The sequence below is a fragment of the Tamandua tetradactyla genome, chromosome 5 (genome assembly GCF_023851605.1).
Source record: "Tamandua tetradactyla isolate mTamTet1 chromosome 5, mTamTet1.pri, whole genome shotgun sequence".
NCBI classification, from domain to species: domain Eukaryota; kingdom Metazoa; phylum Chordata; class Mammalia; order Pilosa; family Myrmecophagidae; genus Tamandua; species Tamandua tetradactyla.
In genome coordinates, this window is record NC_135331.1 from 104268896 (window position 1) to 104281833 (window position 12938).

At 37.9% G+C, this 12938-nt stretch overlaps 1 long non-coding RNA gene across 2 annotated transcripts; it reads right to left on the minus strand.

Annotated features, from left to right (window-relative positions):
- Positions 1–3472: 3472 nt before the first annotated feature.
- LOC143684732 (uncharacterized) lies at positions 3473–12482 on the minus strand. 2 transcript variants are annotated; one of them, XR_013176134.1, is made up of 4 exons: positions 12051–12482; positions 9008–9180; positions 4869–5013; positions 3473–4704 (listed from the first exon to the last, which is right to left on the minus strand). It is a non-coding gene; the product is annotated as an uncharacterized LOC143684732 (long non-coding RNA). The 2 variants fall into 2 exon arrangements; XR_013176133.1 differs by having other exon boundaries at positions 3475–5013.
- Positions 12483–12938: the final 456 nt, after the last annotated feature.

Here is a 12938-nt window from a genome sequence, read left to right on the forward strand (position 1 = left end):
TGTGATTTTTATTTGCATTTCTCTAATGACTAATGATGTTGAACATCTTTTCATGTGTTTATTGGCGATTTGTATACATTTCCTTTGGAGAAATGTCTATTCAAATTCTTTGTTCATTTATAAATTGAGTAGTTTATCTTTCTGTGGTTGAATTGTGAGAGTTCTTTATATTTTCTGAATACTGGACACTTATCAGTTATAGGATTTGAAAAAACTTTCTCCCATTGTGTGGATTATCTTTTCTCTTGACAGTGTTCTCATTATCAAAACCAAAATTTTTTATTTTGATGAAGTCTAACTTACCTAAATTGTTGTTTGCTACTTGTGTTCTTGGTGCTGTAACATTATCTTTGTGGCTAAATAGTATTCCTAATGGTTATACTTTTTTATTTTAAGAGAATTTTTAGACTTATAGAAAAGTTGCAAAAATACCAAAAAAATCACTTATATATGCTTTGCCAGAGATGCTTTATAGCAAAGGTATGCAAGAGAGAATATTATTTCTCACTCAGTTGTCCTGTCTCTTTAATCTCCATGACCTTGACATTTTTTTTAAATTACAGGCCAGTCATTTTGTAGAATGCCCCTCCATTTGGTTGGTCTAATGTTTCCTCATGATTAGATAGAAATGATTGAGCCAGAATATCACAGAAATGATGCTGTATTCCTCTTGCATCCTATTGTACCGTACGTGCTATTGCTCTATCCCAATACAGTTTGTGTTCATATTGAACTTGCAGTTCAGATGATGTCTGCCAGAGTTTTCACTGTAAACTTCATTTTCCCTCTTTGATTTAAATTATTTTTATAAAACCACGTAAAGTCCCATTTTACATTCACTGCTAGTTTCACGATCAATGAGTATTTTTCTACTCCTATCATTTCTTCTACACTTATTAGTTAGCATCTACTGCAGGAAACAGCTTTTTCTTCTCCTCAATTGTCTTATCACCTATCAAAGGGTATTCACTGATTCCAATTTTGTTCAAAAGGTTATAATCTTGGGCGGGCCACGGTGGCTCAGCAGGTAAGAATGCTTGCCTGCCATGCCCGAGGACCCGGGTTTGCTTCCCGGTGCCTGCCCATGTAAAAAAAAAAAGTTATAATCTTTACTCTCATTATCTATTTTGATGCTCATCATCCCAGATTTGGCCAGTGGGAGCCTCTCCAAGCTGGCTTCTGTGTCCTCTGACATGGTCCCACAATTTTTCAGTTTTCTCACTTTCTGGTACCACATGATATTAAGGCTCATTTTATTCTTTTTCAGCCCAAATCTTAGAATCAGACACTTCTTCAAAAAGCTTTGGGTTTTCTTTATTTGTTTGTTTGTTTTCTTTCTAGTAGAGAATGGTCATTAGAAACCAAGACCTGGAGCTAGGTGTGGCTTATTGCGGCTTGGTTGCTACAACTCCAAGGCCCTGTCAGTGGAAGGGCTGGGAAATATATGTATATATATTTCTATCTATACATTACATATGTATATATAAAGATAAATTTTCATCTTTATTTATGTATCTATATTAATTATTGAAACCCATGTTTTTATGTATAATGTGTGCTACAATTACACTCCAGCACCACAAGGTTTATTCCAAGTGTGTAGCTCCTTTCTCTGACAGTGAGAAGCATGGCTCCTGTTAGCCTCGCTATATTTGTTTATTTGTTCAATAGTCTACTGGGCCACTATCCTACTCAGGTTCCCTCTTTCTCTAAGCTTCAACTCCTGCTGGACTGTCCCTGCTCAGATGCCTCCGCTCAGTGAACCAACCCCTGCCAAGCCATCTTCCTGCAAGTAAAGAAATAAGGAAAAAAACAGACTTTTAAGTAAAGAATGGAAAACAAATGTCCAAGTGTAGTCTGATCAGAACAGGGCAAAATGGGTCCATCACATCCATTGTCTTGAACACTATTTCTATTAATCCCACTTGAGAGTCAACATGATTATTTTGCTGTCAATTCACTTGTTTGACTCACGTTGAATTTATCATCAACTATAATCCCTCAATCTTTTTCATATATTTTACTATTAAATAAGGTGCCTCTCCCAGAACTCACTTCACATTCTCTAACTAGATGTAAAATTCTTGTACAAAATGTTCTCTTTATTATTAGAATGATCCCAGGATTCCACGAGCCAAGATCATTTCAGAGCTTTATTTTGCTTCCAGAATGTTTAATATCTGTTATCCCATTTAAACTTGTGTCATTGACAAATTTTCTAAGTGTGCTGTCTTCATCCTTAACCAAACCATTGATTAGAATGAATGAGATTAGAGCCTGGAACCACTACCCGGAACTGCCATGAATGTCAGTGATTGCCAAAGGGAAGGTTGGCACACGGGCATAGGAGTGAATCAGAATCTCTAGGGGATTTCCCACAATGCATATTCCCTTCTATGATTCTGATATATCCCCAGGATATTCATGCTTCTCTTCTTCTCCCCTACCACCCAGAGATGAGAATCATTGCTCTTCTAATTGAACATTATTAATATGAGCATATTACATCTCCTAAGTCTACGGGGAACATAGGAACAGAATTATCACTCTGTTAAATCAGAACTCTTTGGCTGCATATAATTCAGAGCAATAGAAAAATGATTTGAGTATATGTAATTGTCCTTATGTAGTAGATATTAATTTATTTATTCAACAAGTACTTGTTGTGTATCCCCTTTGTGGTAGATTTGCCATAAGTGCTAGGGATGCAGCAGTGGAAAATATTAAGTCTTTGCTCTCATGTAACTTATATCTTTGAGTGTAATGTTTTCTCTCAGGTATTCCTACTTCATTATTTTTGGTTTAGAGGAAAATTTAATTTAACTAGTGTAGATTTTATTGAAAGCCAGTGTACTCAGGAAGATTTTTGTATTGTCCAAAGATATGCTCTAGATTCCTCTAAGAGGGGACTTCAGAGTTTTGCTTCTTCACTAGGAGAGAGTATAAACACTTAGATTTATGAGGAACTTTGAAGATTATCTATCACTATTACTAGAAACAACAACATCAACAAAAACATTAAATACTATTTTTGAGTGGTTACTAAGTATTGGTCACTGTTCTCTGCATTTCCTATATATAAATTAATGTCATCCTCATAAACCCTATGAGATAAGTGCAATTATTATTTCCATTTTACAGATGAGGAAATAGAGGCACAAAATGAGTGAGTAACTTGCCCAGTCCTGGTAAATTGAGCCAGAGTGGAACCTAAGGATCCTAGTTCAAGAATTTGGGTCTAAGACCTTGGGGTCCCTTTTGTGTAGCACTTGAGGGATAGGACTCACAACTTATTCTACTACCTAGAATGGAGCAGACTTTCAAGAAATGTTTAATTGTTGACACAGAATTTAGATTTATAAAATACAGTTTCCCAAAGGTCAAACAGATGGTTTGTGAAAAACTCAGACTGAAATTCAAGACTTCTAAGTTTCCATCAAGGAGCCATTCTTTTCTCTACATCAACTGGCCTTCATTTATTACTAAATGAATACATTGTAGCTTATCCAAATTTCACCGTATTCTTTAGTTGTAGCACCACATGAGAAAAATGTATGTTCCCTTATACTACAGTCCCTGCTTCACAGGGAGAAAAAGGGCTGGATTGGATTTGAAAGGAAAAGAAGCTGAAGCAGACAAGATTCTGGCTTGAAGTAGAAGCTACCTGGTATACCCTTCTAGGTTTACAATAGTTCTTATCAACTTGTGGAACTAGAAAGGAAGGAAGAAATAATTCTCAAATCATTTTAATTTAATGCAGGTTTTTTTTCTTGCAGTCTTTAGAGTTAGGAAGAAGAGTGGAGAGGGGTCACCAAAAGCAGGCAATAGGGTGGATGACCCTATGGTAAAGATTTTGGTTACGCTCAACTACCTGAAGACTTTTAAGGGGAAAAATAAAGAAGCATACAAGCTCCCTGAAGAAAAAAAAAACTTAGGTCAAGATGGCTGGAGTGTGTTTCTAATAGCTCAAGGAATTTCTAATTTCAATCTCCTCCAGCCAAAGACCACCAAGAACACACCTGTAATTGAACAAGTTGAGTTTATTACTCATTGTAATGAAGGAGAATGCACACCATGGAAATGGTAGTGTGTCACAGTATGATGGTATTAGAAAGAACTTATAATAGGATGTGGGCTTGTCTTAGGTGATTTGGGGAAGGATTTAAAGGAGCTGAGCTTTGTTTTAAATTGGATGCTATCGGAAAGCAGGAGTGATTTTCTTATTGAGTATCTTACTAAAATCTTATCTATAAGGTGGGAGGAATGAAGTGAAGCTAAAGCCATAATTGGCAAACAAGCAGCAGTTGCTTATTTTAGCCAGGATAGGGGAATATTTGGTCATTTTTGTAGTTGGAAAATGTCCATGTTTTTGTATCCATGTCAGAGGGTCTCGTTTTTGTAATTGATCCACTATAGTCCTAGAATAGTCTTGGATGACTTGATGTTTTATGAAATTGTTTGTGCTTAACAGGAAGACACCAAGGCCAAGTTGATTGTGCCAGATTGTAGCTCTCAGGGGTTCCGGAGGGTTTCAGGAGACTACTTATCAGAATGGAATGACCACTTAATACTGTGTCGCCATGGGGTGACTTGATGGTGGTTTATGTCAAGAAAAGTACAGTTCCTTACATCATCCTTCTCACCAAAATTTTGGATGAATCCTAAAGATCAGGATGAGGCTGAATTGCAGACAGGGGTCAAATGCTGCAAGAATGAGAAAAGTAGGAACCACTGCAGTCCTTCATAGGTTCAGAGTTTGAATATAAACCTCACTTTATGCCAGCTGAATTTTCTTGAACAAATAAATCACTTTATACCTCTAAACCTCAGTTTTCCCATCTGTAAAATCAGGATAATCATAACCATACCATAAGCAGTTGTGAAGAGTAAATACCATTATGGCTTTAAAGCATTTGGCACATTGTTCAGCTTCAATAAATTTTAGCCGATGTCAGCAGCAGCAGCAGCAGCAGCAGTATCTGCTTCATTATCAGATGCATCATCATCATCACCCTTATAAAAAAGAAGAGAATGGTCTAAGGCAGAAGTCAGAAAACTTTGGCCCATAGGCCATATTTAGCCCTCCCACTTGTTTTTGCAAATAAAGCTTTACAGGAACACAGTCACACTCATTCATATTGTTTATGACTACTTGTCTTACGACAGCAGAATTGAGTAGCTGCGACAAAGACCCCAAAGCCCCAAAAGTGAAAATATTTACTATCTGGTCCTTTACACAAAATGTTTTCTGACCTCTATTCTAAGGCAAGAAAAATCAAATGACCATGGCTGTGTTAGAAGCTATGAAGAGTTCCATGTGAGCAAATCACAGAGTTGCATGGGAAGTAATCAGGAAAGATTGAATAGGTAAGTTGAGTTGCATATATTTGAAAAAGAATAGCCTTAGAAAACAAGATTTAAAAAAAAAATTATGCCATATTCCAGCCATCCCAAATCAATGGAATTATTCTCTTCCCAGGCTCACCTACATAATTTGGGGCCACAGTGCAAAGTGAAAATATGGCGCTCCTCCCCTGTTCAAAAATTATTAAGAACTTCAAGACAATGATATTAGAGCATTAAATCAAGCATGTGGCCCTTCTGCAAAGTCCTCATGACCCAGTCTCTGGCTTTGGCTCTGGTTTTCTTTGCGTTCTGCACTTACAAATATTCTACAATTGAAGAGCAATGTAAAGGCTGTCAACTGCAAACTTAGGTTTGGGTTTTCTCTGACAGCTCTACCTTCCTGGGAATATTTTTTCTCCACAAGGTATGATTTCTTGACACCCACAACCTCCCCTTCCTTCAACTTTGATGAGGCAGCAATAGCAGTTTTCTTCTACATAGCTTCTCTCCGCTTTGGCATGACATACACATATTGTTCAGAGTGCAGAGGAAAACTGCCTGTCTCTGATTTCTCTTCTTCCAATCATGTCAGACCCAAAATAGGTTAGTCTACCTTCACCCCAGTCCCACTCTCACTGTGCCAGGATGAAAGCCACTGCAGCCCATATTGGATCTTACTTGGCATTGGAGTGTCTAGAGTGTATTACAAGTGTACAGTTAAAATGTTGGAGGAATGACATGCACGAAAATTACGGGGCCTCTAAATTAATCTGTATCTCCTTCACAGAAACAGGAAGGCACAAGGGCTACAAAATGGGAATTGTCTGTTAAACTACACCTCATAAATCATTTGGTTTACCTGAAAGGGAAGAAAACCACAAAAATAAAAAAGTATGGGTGGACTGTGTCTTATTTTAATGTTCTTTTTTACAGTCCATGGAGTGGGAAATGTGTTTATAAATAAGCCTTTCATGGTTCCTAGTGTGGAAATATTCATATAAAGATAGCGGAGTATGACATTATAAGCCTTCCAATGTTATTGTAATTTTGTTAAGTCTGCAGATAAAGATGCATTTGGGGGAGGCAGTTGGGGATCAGGAATAAGAGTATGCAGGTGCCATTAGGTCTAGTAGGTGTGTCCCAGACCCACAGGTCTCACACAAATGTCCACCTCACTGGCCTGGGCCACTGAGCGCCCATTAGGATGCCTAAGACTCATTGGTGTGCAGTGGTTTTCCAGAGAAGGAGCACTAATCTTTTGGAACCATCAAAGTTCATCAGACATGAACTGGATTCCTCCAGGGTTTGGCAAGGTGACAGGCTACCCTGATAAGTTAATTTGTGCTCAAGTGCTAATGGCTGATAATGGGCTCTTTGGTGACTCTCAGATAAAGTCTCTCCTTAAATGGGTCAGGCCCTTCAGAGTCTGGCGGCCACATGGCCACATTCCATCCTGTCTCCACCTGCCTACAGCCCTCCTGGTTCCTGGAGCATGCCCTCTGTTTTCAGTCTCGCATGCCATGTACTGACAGTACCCTCCGCCTGGGCCCCTTTGATTGACAATCTCAAAGACCATTTTAAATTAATAATAGCAACAAATTCTTACTAGGTTCTAAGCCAATGATTCTCAAAGAGTGGTGTAAGGACCAGCAGTATTAGTATCACCTGGGAATTTGTTAAAAATGGAAATTCTCGGGCGCACCCCAGGCCTACTGAATCAGTAGCTCTAAGGGTGGGACCCAGCAATCTGGGAGATTCTGATACACCTTAAAACTTGAGACCACTGTTCTAAGCACATTAACTCCTTCAGCTCATTTAATCCTCACAACAATCCCTGAGATAGATGTTATTATTGCCCCCAGATGAGAAAACTGAGACACAGAGCTGTTAAGCAATTGGACAGAAGTCCTCAGCTGGTAAACTGTAGAGCTGGACTTGGAATCCAGATATCTGAGTGGAGAAATTAGGTGCTCTAATACATGATAATGTTGCCCCTTGAATAAATACTCCTTTTGAGTCTTTGGTAATTTCACTCCCCAAATCTCAGCCGACAACATCAACAGCTCCCATATCACTTTCTTCTCCTGTGATGTTTGTATGTTTCATGTCTTTGTAACTCCACTGTCCATTACCTATTTTGCAATTAGCAAACTTTGATATATGATGAAAGAATAAATAATTGAATGAACTGATCGATAGATCAATAAGTGACTCGATTCAGATGTTACTTGACTAGAATTTTCTGGAGAGCTTTAGAAAAATATAGGTTTCAAAATCCTATCCTTTATCTACTTAACTGGATGCCCTAAGAATGGGGTCTGGGAATCTGTATTTTTAAAAAGCAAAAACCGAGGTTTAAGAAAAAACTGGGCCTATGTAGTGATTCTATGCACACTGGAATCCTTGCCTTACCTGGCACTGACAATTTTAGAAAACTTGATAAGGCCAAGTTGAGGGCAACATGAAGGGGGAAAGGAACTCTTTTGACTTTAAATCCTACTCCTTGTGAAGTTGCATATCTGGTGGCCAAGGCTTCCTGGAAAGAGGCTGGGGCATCCTTCAAATTTCAGACACATTATATATTATTCTTTGAAAAAGATCAAAATAAGAAACATCTGCCATTGGTTCCACCAAGCTTCACATGGGAAGTTTCCACCCCTCCCCTCCTCTGAACAGGCAGCCCTCAGCATACAAATGGGTCATATTCCAAAAATGCATTTGCAAGCTGAGTTGTTTGGAACTCAGAAAACACTTTCCCACAGACATAATATTAGAAAAGAGGGTTTCATTCCTCTGCCAAAACACAAAACCAGATTTAGAACACTCAGTCTCTCAAATAGTTTTAGAAAGGCTACCCGGATGTCTATGAGAAATGTGACTGGGACCCAACCTCGACCCAGGGATTATGGGAGCACAGTGACTTCTGGGTAAGATGGGATGTGGTGGCAAAAGGAACAAGCCTTGGTTCTCTCCCTCGGCGGACACACACATCACACATTTGGTGGCTACTGGTCACATGAGAGAAAGGGAATGTCACCACTTGGGTTCCAATAAAGCACTTATTCCCTTGACTTGAACCTCAGAAGCTTCACCAGAACTTTAGCTTAGTTTTACAGATCAGACATAAATAGTCAGGGGTGCTTATACCCTAACCTCTGAAATGCTCTTACCTGAATTTTGGAAATAATGTACAACCTGTAGTTTCAACTTCGGGGCAACTATAAATACTTTCCTAGTATACCTAGAATAATATCTGGGGGCAGACAAGGAAAAGTGCCACACATACTATTGCTGGTGGTGAAGTGGAAAAGAGATCTAATTTCTAGTTTTTCTCTGGCTATTAATTAACTAGTTGTGTAGAATCAGGCTAATTCCCCTGGGTCTTTGCTTTCTGATTCGTAAAATGATGGGGAAGGGGACAGGTCAACAGCCCTTTCTAGCTCTAATATTCTAGAATTCAATAAAAATAATGCCCTGTACTTTCTTGTGAAGACATTTGCCAGCCTACCAACTGTTCTCCATCCCTTTCCATACTTGGCAATGAAATACTAAAACTTATTTCATCTCAGGCCCAAAGACCCACCAAACAAAACCAAGGATAAATTACATCTTCATTTAAATCTTATTAAATTAAATTTTATTTCATTTAGTTCTTACTTACCCACAGACAAAGTTCGTTTGTGCAATAGCCCATTGAGTTTAAGCCCTGTGCCCAATGAGGCATTTCTAGGCACTCAGCAAGTCAAGGACTGATGTGGCAAAACAACGATAAGAAGAATAGTAATAGTAACAATGAAAATAATACTGCTTTGTTGGAATTATCAGAATTTTGACCTGGAAGAGGGAAAAAATGGAAAAGAAATTCTAAGAGAATTTGAACTTATTTTTAGAAAAAAAAAACTTTTAAATAAAAGAAACCAATAATTTATCTTAACATGCACCATAAAAGACTTGAATTTAACTCAGAGCAAAATATATTATCTCTTTGCTAGAACTCACAAAGATATTAGAGGAAAAGCATTGAAGAAATGTGGTTATTAACAGCCAGTTACCGTTTAAGATGGTTATACCTGCTAGAATCTGAGCTCAGGGATTCCATTTTGGCTGCTTTTCCCATGCTACTCTCATGAGTACGGAAGTTTCTTCTGGTAATCGATGTACAAGAAAACCATTAATCAAGACTCAACTCAAGCATTATGGAGACTCTTCAAATATCCCCTTCTCCTATTTTAAGGGAGAATTCATCACTTCCACCTTTGTTTTTCCAATGAAGAACAGATTAATGCTTATCAAACTCTTCGAAATTCATCCTTGGTACTAAAGACATTTTACAGACACACCAGAACATAGACACTCATATATATATCCCTGTATATTGCCTAAATAAAAGTTTAATCAAAGAATACTTTGACTTAGTATGTGTGAAGGACTCATGTATTCTTAACATTATTTTATTTCCTGTTTTAGCATGCTGTCTGTGACCTATTGAACTAATTTCAGGACCACTAACAGATCATGACTGACAACTTGTAAAAGACAGTACGTAGATATTTCTCCCAGAAGAGCCACAATCCTGGACTGATGATTTAGTTTTCAAGTCTTTTTCTCCCTTCTAGATGTAGATGCGTCCCAGAACTTGGCACATAAAGGGGTTCAGTATTGTTCATTGAATGAATAGTGAATGGATGGATGTATCTTGCTACAAACTATTTTAAAGCATCACCCCTTAACTCCTGGGTCTATTACCATAATTAATAGGAAAAATATGATGTCCTGTTTATGCAATAATTATTGGCCACTAACCACAACTACAAACCTAGGACAATGAATCTCTATGCTCCTGTTTTAGTTTATCAGAGATGCTATGACAAATACCACCAATACCACACAATATGGTTGGCTTAAACAGGAATTTATTGACTGACAGTTTTTGAGCCTAGAAAGTCCAATATCAAGGTATTGGCAGGGCTTGTTTCTCCCAGAGTCGGTAGCATTCTGGAAATCCTCAGTTGCATAGCAACTTTTTCCTTGTGTCTACTCTTCTCATTTTCCATCCACTGACCTTGACATTCAAATTTCTTTTGCTTATGACTCCAGCCTTATGAATTAAGGCCCATCCTGATTCACTTCGGCCTCATCTAAATAGGATCTCCAAAGATCCTATTCGCAAAGACGCCTATGCCTTAATATCTTCAAAGTCCTAATTTACAGATGGGTTCCCATCCATACGAATGTGAATTATGACTTGAACATGTCTTTTCTTGGGTATATGATTCAATCCCGAAAAGCTCCCAACAGAAATTTTCAAGTGAAAAGTGGTTCTACAGATTATTGTGTGGGACAGTAAGAAGAAGGAGAAAAATTATGAGTTAAAAAACAGTAGCTTATTCCCAGTGCCTGCTCAAGCAAAACAAAAACAAACAAACAAACAAACAAAAACAGTAGCTTAGTTTTGTACAATTTTGGATTTGGGAAGGGAGGAGAGAATTCAGGGCTGATATTTCATTAGTCACTCCCATTGTAAGTTAAATGAAGCTTGAGCAGCTGTAACTGAGACACATTTAGAACATCTCATGTCAGGGAGATGACAGCCTGTCATCTGAACCTCTCTATGGGACTCTGCCAGTTCACCTTCATTCTTTTTCAGTACCTTTGCTCTTCCAGCTCAGAGCCTTGGGCAGTGGTTTACGATGGGGTAAGTGATGGCCAACTACATTTCATTTATCACCCATACCCCAGCCTTGGACATTACACTCTAGTTCTTGAAATGGGAAGGCAGCTCAGACTAAGTTTCAGGACCTTCAGATCTATTTTAGCACAAGTCACACAGTCCCTGCATGCTCCCTTCTTCCACATATAAGTGGTAGATGGAAAAATAGAGGCCACGAAAAATAAGTCTGAAAGGAATAGTGACTTTTCCAGTTTCACTTTTCACCAATAGCAATCACCAAATAATCCTTTCATATCTTTGAAAATTATTCTCAAATGTTATATTTCTATATAACATTTGAGAATCCTTCCTAGCCAAGTGGCATAAACGTTCCCCATCTCAGTTTCCTCCATTGCAAAAGGGAGAGGCAATGGTATCTACCTTATGGGGTTGTTCTGAGGAATAGTTTTGATGATACATATAAACCACTTAGAATTGTCTCTGGCACATAAGAACTCAGTAAATGCTTACTATTTTAAAGATTATTATAACATGTTGAAATTGTATATGCATATATTATTCCTTTATTCTTACCACATTTAAACATTTAAAGTAATGAAAATCTTCAAAATAAAATGCTACACATACTACGTGCAGTGTGGTACCCTGGATTGGATCCTGGAACAACAAAAGGACATTAGTGGAAAAAGTGGTGACATCTGAATAAAATCTGCAACTTAATTCATGGAAACATTCCAATGTTAATTTCTTAATTTTGACAAAGATACCATGGTTATGTAACATGTTAACAACAGGGAAAATTGGATGAAGCATATACAGGAACTCTCTGGACTGTTTTTACAACTTTTCTAGAGATCTAAAATCATTCTAAAATAAAAAGTTTATTTTTAAAAATGCCACACACAGTTCTCGAGTACCTAACAACAAAAAAGTTGTGATAGGCCTCAAGGAAAATCAAGAGATAAAGAAAATATGGCCTGTTGCTCAATGAGCTTTCAGTGTAATAGTGAAAATGGGACAGTAATTAACTTACCATAAACCAGATAGAATGAAATAAATGTCTTAAAAGAAGTGTAAACAACCTCTTGTCAGCCTGATATTAATGGCTTCATAAGTACCCTTGTTCTCCATGATTAAATCCACTGGTAAAAACAGAGCATAGCTTAGCAGTCCCTGCCTCCTTGGGTGGTTCCTTTGCCTGGTGGTAATTCAGTGGCAGAATTCTCTCTGTGTTAGAGGTGGAATATGATTCCTGACAATGCGAATGGAAACCTAATTTATTTTTGTATAGGCTGAAGAGTGTAGGAGAAAGATCATGGACCTTGGAATCAAGCAAAACTGAGATCTGAGATCAAATCTAGACTACCACCTCCTACTAAACTAATTTAAGTTAACTGATCCTCATTTTCCATTCTAAAATGGGGAATGGATATTGCACTTTCTGGTTGCTCTAACAATCAAATGATCAAATGAGATGATGTCATAAAGACATCATTCTTTATTATTATGATGTCATTAGAAACTGCCCATGAGCCCTTGGAAACCTATTCAAATTCTTATTCAGTTGTCATATAGTCATTTCACTGTCTGAGATCTTACTTTGGAGAATACAGCTCTGTTTTGGCTAAATGAAGAGTGTGGAAGATCCCAGTGCTGCAGCTGACATAATTTAGGGGTAATTGCAGAGGCTTTGGAGTCAGTCTGCCTGGTTTTAAAACCTGGGCACTTACCAGCTTGCTATTTTTGTGGCATTGGGAAATTGACTTAACCTCTCAATGCCTCTGATTTTCTATCTGTAAAATGGGGATAACATTAGGGTTTACCTCATATATGAGAAGTGCCTACATGAAAAGTTTCTAGAATTGTGCTTGGCACATAACCAGCTCTCAGTAAATGGTAACTATTTCCCTGTAGAAGTGAG